The sequence below is a fragment of the Haemaphysalis longicornis genome, unplaced genomic scaffold, assembly GCF_048455015.1.
Source record: "Haemaphysalis longicornis isolate Haplotype H1 unplaced genomic scaffold, Haemaphysalis longicornis Haplotype H1 scaffold_3, whole genome shotgun sequence".
Taxonomy (NCBI): Eukaryota; Metazoa; Arthropoda; class Arachnida; order Ixodida; family Ixodidae; genus Haemaphysalis; species Haemaphysalis longicornis.
Window position 1 is genome coordinate 108,193,598 of NW_027526335.1, and position 10,940 is coordinate 108,204,537.

The window sequence follows — 10,940 nt, forward strand, 5'->3', positions numbered from 1 at the left end:
CCCTCACTTGCTAAATTGTAGACGAAACTCAGCTTTGCTCACAATTACGTACAAAACACCTTCACTTTTGCCAGCAAATTGCTAAGAACAATTCGCGACAATCTCTTTTGCCATAAACCAATCTCTTTTGTATCTTCTTTACAATTTCCTTAAGATGGAAGCTTTCCATTTGGGACGTGTAATTTACCCTGATATGCAACGGGTGATCCGCCTCCATCTTGCGGGTCGCCAGAATTTGCTGCGAGGTCAAATTTATGGGCCGAATTTCCGGGGAGGTCGATCGCGTCGGCACGCGCTAGCCTCGAGGGAGCACAAAAGAAACAAAACATCCACATCCGCGAAAGAAAATTCGCCAGCCGGGAACGAGAGGAAATGGAAGTAAGTGCCAATCGTCCGTTTCAGCGTCAACACGGAGGCATTACATCCGCTCCGTGGCAGCGACAACCCCCTCGCCGCGCCGCGCGCCAGCGCAATCGCTTCCTCCGCGAGCTCTCTCGTTGCTGCGGGGCGTTTTTATCTTTTGTTCCTCTCTATGCCCTCCCCTTCTCGCTTTTTTATTCCTTTTCTATCTCTCTTTCAGCTTCCAGGCCTAGTTCCTCCGCTCAAAGAGCGAGAAGGAAGCGACAGAGAGAAAACCAGCGGAACCAACGATCGTAGCGCCGCCCTCCGACTTCCGGCCGCTAGATCACTTGCTATCCGAAGCCACCTTGCGGAGAAAGTGCGCAAGAGCCCGTCGGCCGCTGCCGCCGTTCCTCTGTGGCGGCTTCCCTCCCCCCTGTCCAGCCTCCGTGTGCCTTGCGAGGAAGAGTGTCGCCCGAATGCAAGCGAGAGCCGAGCGGGCGCTGCTGGCTACGAAACAACGGAATGACGATCGCCGGCAGCGGGCAGGAATCTCGCGATTGTCCAGCGTCGCCGCGCTTGTGACGTGCCTTCCATGACCGACCCTGGCAACGACGGCAACAAAGGGGAGAGCAACCACGCCAGGGGCCGGAGGACGAAGCGTCATCGAAGCCGCCGCCGCATGGATTAACAACTGCACCGTCGGATCTCCCCTACTCGACGCGTCTTGACGGCGGCGCGTAAACAACGGGGTGAGTAGCGTTCACTGTTGACGTTGTCCCGCGCACTTTTCTTCCGCGCCGCTTGTGTGCTCTCCAGTTTCGTGCCTTTGAAGCCTCGATCGCCGTCAGCTGTTGCCGCTGCTTCAGGAGGCGCGCCGCCGCAGACGGACTTGTGTGTTTTCGCCGCGGTTATGTAATCGCAGCGCCTCGCGGCTCAGACTCCGCATGTTGTCCTCCTCAACAGCGCCCGGAGCCGTTAGCAGACGCTACGATAGGTGGCGTCTGCTTGCTGTTGCGTTTGGAGTGGCTTGCCACTTCGAGCGATTTTTTGTAGCAATTTTTGGCAAGGCGTGCAATGCAGCGGTGAATAGCTTATGCACCGCAGTAATTGCGTAGTGCTTGCGAGTGATTCCTGGGCTGGGGTGATTTCATGTGGTGTTTTGGCGGCGTGACTCATGTGAACGAACGGCACCATGTGTCGTCTTCTGAAAACTGGCCGCTGGCTGCTGCTAGCTGTCGGAACCGGAGATACGGGGTTGTGGACCGGAAACGGGGCTTGTTATTTGATCAAGCGGGTTTACTATCTGCCACATGGTGGTCGACGATGCACTGTAACCGTTTTGAGTTCCTCCCTGATGATGTCGTTCGGACAGGATGTTAAAAGCTTTCGCGTCGCCTCACCAAAAGACACCCGTGCCCCTCCCACTCTCCCTTCATTGCCCTCCCCCCTCTCAAGGGACAGTTTCCAACTGTTAGGTAATCGGCGCCATCTCGAGCCGTTTTTGTGACGCCGCTCGTACCGGTCCACGACTTGGTCACTGATTCTCGAAAAAAGAAAACGGCAAAAAAGCCTAATAGAAGGCGCTCAGTTCCGTATGACCCTGGGATATCGAGTTTCCTGCCACGCTGACCATGCGCGCTTGTTGGTTGCAGAGTTGATGATGATGCTCCGGCGTCGGCGGAGATCTTCGGACGCCGCGCTATCTTAACGTCGCCGGCCGTGCCAGCGATGTAGCTCGTTGGGCGCGTGTTTGCCTCGGATGTGGCGTATATCTGCTCCCCTTACGTCCGGGTCGGAAGCACTCCTCCTTCTCGTCTTTTTGATAGCGGCTGTTTGCCGATCGCGCGATGCGCGCTTCCTCCGCGGCGGGTTTTATTTTTCTGCTGCGCGCACTTCCCTCCGCAAGCGCGCCGGATAGCAGACGGCGCTGCTTGGGAGTGCCAGGTGCGGAATCGCGCGTCCAGCCCCATCCGTTTTGTTCGTGGCCGGCTATCGCTGTCGCCGGGCGGGTTTTCAACCCCAGGTCGCTAGATGCGGGTTGTAACAGCTGGGGCGTGCGTCGCTGGCGGTTACGATTCACTGACCTTCCCCAGCCCTTTTTTTTTTCAGACTCTGTGTGGCCCTGAAACCTACAGATGATGGCCTACCTTTAACCAAACTAGCGCGCAAGTTACTGTGCGCGCTGCAAGTTACTGTGCGCGCTGCACTTGATTCATAATCGCCGATCAAACACACTGCACGCAGAAACGGGGGACAATGCGAGGGCCCGTCTGTACTGTATGTCTGGAACTCTGACCATGAGTCTATAGTTACAGATGATCAATTTTTTCTTCGCAGCATTTGATACCTGCAAGAGTTTATTGAACTTCTAAGGCATCAGGGAAGCTCAGTAAAGGAGTAGTGATAATGAGAAATTGTGTTTTAGCCTTCTGGGCTGTTGTGTTTTTTTTTCCCCGGCTTTATTTGGTTCAAAGCCACAGTTTGATCAACCTGGGCTGAAAGTGATGCGAATGCAGAATAAATGTATATTGACAGTTAGTCTAGGTTCGAAAAAGCAGCGCACGAAAGGACGAGGAAGAACGAACGAAACTGGGCGCTGAACGTACCCCCGCGCTCAATGGCCTGCAACGCTCATTCTTTCCGATATCTTCACAGGACTTCAGTTCTGGGCCCCGGAGTGAAAATCAAGTACACATTAGGTGCATTGCGTCCTAATGTATCAAACATCATACCACCTGTTATGACAAAAGCAATTGGTTTGATGATATTATCTTCCAAATACAAACCGAGTGTTGCAGGTCATATTGAGCGCTGATGTATTTATCACGTACTGTTAGGCCTAACAAAACTTTCACCTTTGATGTAGTCATCAGTAAAGTCAGTCATGGAAACATCGCTCTAAGACGCAAGCGTGGTGTTTGCCGACAATTCAAAGAAGAGATTCACTCTTGCTTTGCGGATGCATTGAGAGGATGGTGGAAAAAACTTTACTCTGAAGCCGGTGTCCAAAGAGCTGCTTTGCTAATTTGTAAAGCACGCCAGGACGAGACAAGTCCCTGTAACCCTACCAAGAATCCAAGCGGATGCGTTGAGGTTGTCATCTCTGCGAAGCAAGTGTCTGTATGCAGTTAAAACGAAGCGTGGTTTCGTTTCCTTTCACTTTCTTTCTTTTTTTTTTCCTTTAATTACGTTTTCTTTCTCACATCAATGTCTCACGTTCGTATACCTTCAATCAATGCAACGCCATTTCTCAGGCTTGGCGGTGCTTTTGAGACGCAGTTTACAGTATTCGGTTCGGCAAGAGAAACTAACGGGCTTTATTTCGTTTTGGTGTAATGTGGAGCACGATTGTTCTACTGCTTTGTGCGATTATATAAACCAGGAGCGTTACCGCATCTGGTACCACTGACTACGATGCGCAGTGTTTAATGTAGCCTCTTACGCTTGGTATACCTGTTTGTGGATGTGGAATACCCAACGTGTCACCAGAAATTCACGTAGGTAACACCGACAACTTTATACGAAGTAATGTTGCCGACGATAAAAATTGTAGGAGGACGCAAGTGCGTACTGTGGGATAAATGCGTGAGTCGCGGTGCTGTATACACGTCTAAAGTCGGCTTCACCGGCATACGCAAATGTATCGCTGGGAAGCCATATGTTTTTTTTTTTTTTTTTTTTCAGAGACAACGTAAGCAGTCCTATATCGAAGTATGAAGGCCGCACTGCCTGCTAATGAGCACCTTCATTATATTTCGTGTATCCCTGAAGAGCGCTGTACACTGAACTGAGCCCCCTTAAAGTTGCCTCCACAACTACACGAGAATGCACTGCCGAGAAGGTATACTTTGGGGGCAGTTTAAGTAGTCTAATACTGAAGTATGAATGTACTAGCCGCTTTTATTAATACCACTGTACTATGCGACGAAAGGGACACGTCAGACCTTACAGACGGAAAGATGTGTTTTCTCGTCCAGTCGACATGGAAATGTTAACGCATTAAAACTATACACTCATCTGCTCCATTCTGATCACCTTTACTAAATAGTAACGAATGCATTGTTGGACATGGTCTCGTACAAAACTTTGCCGTGTGGATTTCCGGAAATGTGTTTATATACCGTGAAAGTAAATGAACTGCGCGTTTTTACGAGGATAGAAATGCTGGGGATGTAGCCTGCATAGCGGGGTTACCGCAGATGAAGGTGCATGCCGAGCGGTTTCCAAAGCGGCATTCGTTATGCCGAGTGTTCGCAATAACTGGAAATCCGTTACCTTAGCTGTAGCTGTTGTGCGGCCTTGGTACGTAATAAGCGATTATACACGTACCCATTTATACAACAAGCCTTTATATAAAAAAAGCGCGCTATCGTTGCACCGCGCTTTTGTTACATATCTCGTTGCGCCTTCGTAATTGCTACACAACGTTATGCAACAGAGCGCTGGGAATTCTGGACGTCGTCGTTCGAAGCTCGGCGCACGTGGATAATATGAAAATAGGAAAACCGAACACACTATAAACATTAACTGACGACGACAGAAATCTGTATATATATGTTACACGGCGCCCTCAAAAAAACGAAGGCAAAATAAGGAAAGCGATAAAAAGCAAGCCGAAACACGAATGAGAAAATTTTCAAAAAAGTGGAGATCACGTAACGCACTGAATTTGCGCACAAAAGCATAATTGGCAAAGTTCATGCGTTTAATCGTTATATTAGCGGAAATGAATTGTTCGAAGGTGATTAAGAAAATTAAATAGAGCAGAACTCTAGTAAACGTAAACTGTCCAAATCAAACATTGTTTTCTCCTGCACCGCCGTCACAGAATGAAGAGAAAAATAGGAAAAAAAACAACCCTGAAGAAAATGACCTAAACCTGAATAAAAAATCGGTGAAGAAGCACCAGAAAGACTACGCCTTGCATCTGCATAAAAATACGTAGTTAGCGAAGTAATTAATCTCCATAAGGATGTGGGTGTACATCGTTGGCGAAAGAAACAAAAGAAAACTATAAAACAATAAAAATCACACTTATGTTGCTATCACCGCCAAGTCAGGCTATCTCCAATTTCGCAGTGCAGAAAGGCGGCGTACGAAAGTAAGTCGAAAAGTCTCTCAAATTTCTGCACGTTTTTCTTTACCTTGACTCCATGACCCGGTCTTATATCCATACTCCACTGGCGTCTCGAATGCCTATTGTTCGTTGTAGTTCACAAAGGACTCGTTACATTCAAATGGAGGCGAAAAGAAAGAACGACCGTGTGGTCGAGATTTCGACGCACTTTAAAGATCCCCAGGTGGCCAAAACTAATCCGGAGCCCTCCACTACGGCGCGCCCCATCGCCTGCGTTGCGTCGGTGCGTGAAACCCCACAATCAATCAATGCATTCAAATACGCAGTCCACCTGCAAAGGCAGCTGTAACTCTAACCCTGTACACGTAACTTGAAATAATTTACGTTGCGCTTGGTTGCTTGGTAGAGTGCACAATCATGGCGATGGTCTCGTCGTTCTGAATATTGGTTGTCAATGTATTTTGTTCTGTAAGCTCGTTGGTCAATCAAGGTGTGACAACCGCCAAAGTATTCTCATCATCATCTTTCGAGGGTTCCTCAAAAGCGTCTGTCCAATTTTTACAGCGAAACTGTCTATGACTGGGATCCAGCAGATCGTCCCTATCGATAGACCGAGCGTTGTAGACCGACAATTTTCAACGCATGGAAAAATTTCATAACAAAAAAACTAAATGACGGCGCACAGCAAATCAAATTAAGTTCCACAGCCGTGTGACGGGAAGAGCTAACTGTACACACGTAGAACTGTTAAGGAATAAAAAACCGGTAGGCAGCAAATCTTCGGCCGCACGTACTAGTATTTTTGCTAGAGGCAGAACACGACATGAAAGTCGAAAAATGAAACTTGAAACGACAGACGACTTAAATGTAGACTAAAAAAAAAAATCGCCCGGCCATCTCCACTAACGCGAAACCTGGGGAAGGGCGCAGCATTCAGTGTATAAGTGTATTCTTGGCGTTTTTGCCAACGGAGACGAAACCGTTGGGGGGAACAGGTATACAGCTTTGCTGTAAAAGTCTGGTGTCTTCGATGCACGAAGCTCTCTAGAGCGAGGCGTAAACGAGCGTCCCGGTGTTTTTTAGTACGCGTTCGTTACATTCTAGCGCGAGGCGCAAACGAGTTTCCCGGTCTTTGAGTACGTGACTACATGAGACAACGATTACGACGATGACAGACAGGATACGCCAGCCCCTAAGGGGCTTCGCTCCTAAAAACAAAAGAAGGTCCCTAAACCTCCATATCGCCCCTTGAAAAAAAAAAATGTCTTTCCAGCAATGCATTTGTGTTTATAGGTGAAGAGGACTGTGATTTGGGCGATTAAACGTTCGTGATTGAAAATAAGCGCGGAAAAAACAAAGCACTAAAAATCGAACGAGCAGTGACAGGACAGCGCTGCACTCACAAGTGGTTTATTTTGGAGAAATCACTAGTGGTATACATAAATCAGTTTCCCACGTGGCGGTAAATTACACTTTACACACGTATACACTTTACACACGTAGAACACTTTATGCACGTATAGGAGAAGCCCACTTTAGGCGGATTAGTGTAGTAGCTTGGATCCTGTAAGTTGGCTTTCCCACATTGTGTGTTATACAGTGAAGCATGCTCATCTGCGGCGGAGGGGGGGTGGGGGGGGGGGGCGGGGTAGGGTTACAGCCTCACTTATACTCTACTCTTCACACCGCCCCCGCTCTTTCCCAAGCCGCGTATGCGAGAAACTGTTTCACAGAAATGATAAACATGTTAAAGAATTTAGTATTTTCCACGAGAAAAGAAACGGAGGGGCGTACAGCATTGCATCTCGCGAGCACGTGGAGGTACCCACGCTTAGTGCGGTACAAGTTAAGAACGGCAACAGCACGTGTTGTGAATCACTCCGCCGAAGCAACGACACTGTGACGTCAACGCGCACTTAATGCGTGAGATCATTTGCGTTTCCTGAAGAGTTCGGCTTTAAGAATTCGCGCTCGCAAGAACATCAGGGGCCGAATTCTGCTTGGTGCCGGAAGGCATCCGGAAGGGCGCGGGAAGATGTCCGGCGGGGTTGAGTTGAAGCAATACTGCAAGTTGGGCTAGTTGGTGCATGATATCGAAAAACTTCAAAGCGCACAAAAAAAAAAAAAAAAATTGGCCGCGTATCTGCTCCTTTCGTTGCAAATGTCGTCAAAAGACGATTGCCAAGTAAATGCCTCCCTTCGCTTTCCCGCTCACCTCTCATGTTGTTCCTGTTGCGTCGCGCTCCTCCCAGGGTAAAGACGCCAACGGTTTGCTTAAATCATTTTAAATTTCCCGCGTTCCACTGCTGCAAACCGGTTGTCTCGATGCCAACGCTGCCGTACGGCGAAGACGCGTGTGAATCGAGGCGCCCTACTTCAACGTTTATAGAACCGCGTTTCCCTAGTCCACGTGCGTTCTAAGCGGAACGTGGAACCTATCTGGTGGAACCTTTCGTAACTCCTGCCACTTGATTTCCTCAAATGCCGCCAGAAGCTATATGGCGCGGGCGACAGCAGGCGACGGTGGAGTGATATTTTTTTCTTCAGTTGATGAAGTATTTAATCTCGCCAAAATCAAACATGTACGATTTTTTATAAAGGAACGCTGCAAATATCACTTCTGTATTAATTTGTTGTCTTATATATGCGTAATGTCTTGTTGTTCTTCAACAATATTGACAAGTATGAACATTACACCGGACTTACACGGGCACATTTAGCTGTGACTATATAAGACTATTGCGCAGGCATTGTTTTACTTTGGCCGGGTGGCTGAATCGAGTCACAGACAGACAGACAGACAGACAGACATACAGACAGACCAAAATTTCTGGGTTTAAGTAGCCCAAGAAAGACTATCGTCTTTAAAAAAAACTCCCACCTCCCCTCGCGGGAACCCTGTGTAGATGCGACGCATAGGCGGAACGGCGACGGGACCGCGTTTTATTGCGCGCATAACGTTGAGGGGACTGTGTAAGCCGGTCCCAGTCGATGACGACGTTGGCGTACTTGTAAAGCGGCGTGGACTCTATAGGCGTTTGAGCCAAGCGTGGATGCTGCTTCGCCGGAGAACGGCACACCGGTTATATGCGCAGCGCGCCCGAAGGAGAGGAAACCGCGGAAGAGAGAGTACTGCACATGCGCCGGCCCCAGCGCGTCTGCCGCGGCTATGACGCAACACAATCCAACCCACTTTAATCCAATCCAATCCAAGCCAAGCCAAGCCAATCCAATCGAATCCAATCCAATGCCCCTCGCGAGAGAGTGTTCGCTATCGGAGAGGAGAGGGGGTGAGCGGCGGAGAGGCAGCTGGCGCGGCGAGGAGAATGGGGGAGGGGTGGACAACGCCGACGACGACGACGCCGGAGGGACAAGGCGAGTGAATCAGATGTTCTGCATCTAAAAAAACGAGGACAAAGAGGAGCGACACACACACGGGAGGTTCACGCGACGCGGGGTCAAGCGACGCGGGGTTGAGTTCCCGCGGGGTCAACGTGACGCCGCCGAATTAGAGCCAAAACTTATTGGCGTGATGCAGGCTGGGTGGCGTTTGGCTCTGCGACAATCGCGTGAGACCCCGCGGGAAATCAACGCCGCCGGACATCTTCCGGCACCCAGTGCAATTCGTCCCCGGGTTCGCTTGTTTTGAACTGCGCGTGGTTTTATTTTGTGCTTCCCAATATGTTCCTCGTAACGAACTCTTTGCGCCGTGCGCAGTAACAGCCGAAGCCGTCGTGGTGATCGGGGAAGGGGGGGGGGGGGGGGGGGGGGGGGACTTCCCTTGCTGTTCTTAACCTGTAAACGAGTGTACCTACTATTGATTTGTATAGCAAAGAAGGTTTAGCCTTTGGGATCGTTCTCTTCTTTTTGCGGGTATCGCCTCCCACACCTATACCTGCAATTTGTAACTAGCTCTGCTCCTTCTATCCAGTGATTAGACCTCCCCTACTTTTTCTGGCCCCCCCCTCTTGTATCTCTAAATTTTGCTCATGTCTATTCGTGTATTAAACGTCTGGGCAGTTTGGTCAAGCCCAAATAAAAGGAGGAGTGAGATAACATGTCACTTCATTGATTCGGCGCCGTTCTTTGTTTGCAACTCTGATCTTTGAAGAAGCTCTTTCAACATCTACATTTGAAATTGGAAATTTGGCGAGGCAAAGGGCTATGGAAGCTAATCCTGGCGTTTTAATAAATTGTGAGCGTCAAAGGACAATTGACGCCTATGCAGCGCTTTATAAGTGCTGCATAATTCGTGTACTCCGTAAACAATGTTTCAAAGGCTTAAATATCGTCATGGGCCCTGGCAACAAGTTTGAAAATGAACTTATATGTTGAAAAATGGTCAGACATTTAGGAACTGGATACTGACCTTTTCAGGTAAAAACTGAATTTCTGAAAAAAAATGTTTTAGATTAATAGAAAACACCGCCTCCCATGTCTGTATAGAGAAAAAGGGAAACATACGTCACGGGGATGAGCATTTGGTGAATAGACGTTTATTATTTAGCTGGTGGACTAAAAAGACAGTTTGGGGATGAGCATTTGGTGAATAGACGTTTATTATTTAGCTGGTGGACTAAAAAAGACAGTTTGTATAGTTTATTTAGCCCTTTCACCTTCGATGGTTGCCTTAAAGTGCAAATAAGTCTACTTCTTCGGCAAATTACCCGCTGTTTACTTCATTAGCATCCACCGATGATAATTTCTGCATCCTTTCAGGAAATGAATGCTGTAGGTGTGTGTGTGTGTGTGTGTGTGTGTGTGTGTGTGTGTGTGTGTGTGTGTGTGTGTGTGTAAGTGTGTGTGTGTGTGTGTGTGTGTGTGTGTGTGTGTGTGTGTGTGAGGGGGGGGGGGCTATACAGAAATGTAGAGATGCCTACGTATCCCGAAAACTAGAATTCACGTGGAGAATTCTACCCCGCGGAAACACATTATGATAATCATTATGGGGATGCTTTAAACTTTCCGAGAATCTGGAGGCGAAGGCGTACTCGGACCTTCTGTTGACCTGCTGGTGAACTTCACGGCCGCGCCCGTAACCACTTGAACAGCCCCCTGGACAACACCCTCCAAAGCTGGTTTTGCTGCGTCGCCATCGCCAGGAACCTCCTTGCCCCGTTCTGCTCGCCACCCATCGACAGGAGTAACGTTTTCGCCCACAACTACCTTTCAAGGCGGCTCCCACTGCACGTGCGCCAGTTGGCGAGGCTGTTTCCCTTTCCCGGCGCGCGCTGTGTCGCCCTTTCTCGAAGCGCTCCTCCGGCCCTCCTATGTTGTCTTCCTTTCTCCTTGCGCGTGATCACGGACCCGCACCCCAGGCTCGCGCAACTTCAACTTTTTGGGGGTGATTTGACCAACGCCACATAGACTGTCCCCCACTCTCCTTCCTCGTTCTTCCCTCTCTTCCTATCCTTTCCCTGGGCTGGGTTTTATGAGGGGGAACTCGCCGTTGAGTTCAAAAATATCTCCAGTTCTATTCTGCTCCCTATCTATCTAAACCACCGCCACTACCGTCTGTGTG

General features: G+C 49.0%; 1 protein-coding gene across 1 annotated transcript in view; it reads left to right on the forward strand.

Moving 5' to 3' along the window:
- The first annotated feature begins 720 nt into the window (after positions 1-720).
- Positions 721-10,940, forward strand: part of Aop (ETS variant transcription factor anterior open) — a 112,590-nt gene continuing 102,370 nt past the window's right edge. The window contains exon 1 of the mRNA XM_077704013.1: positions 721-1,091. The gene's annotated coding sequence lies outside the window, so the exon portion shown is untranslated. The remainder of the gene's footprint in view (positions 1,092-10,940) is intronic.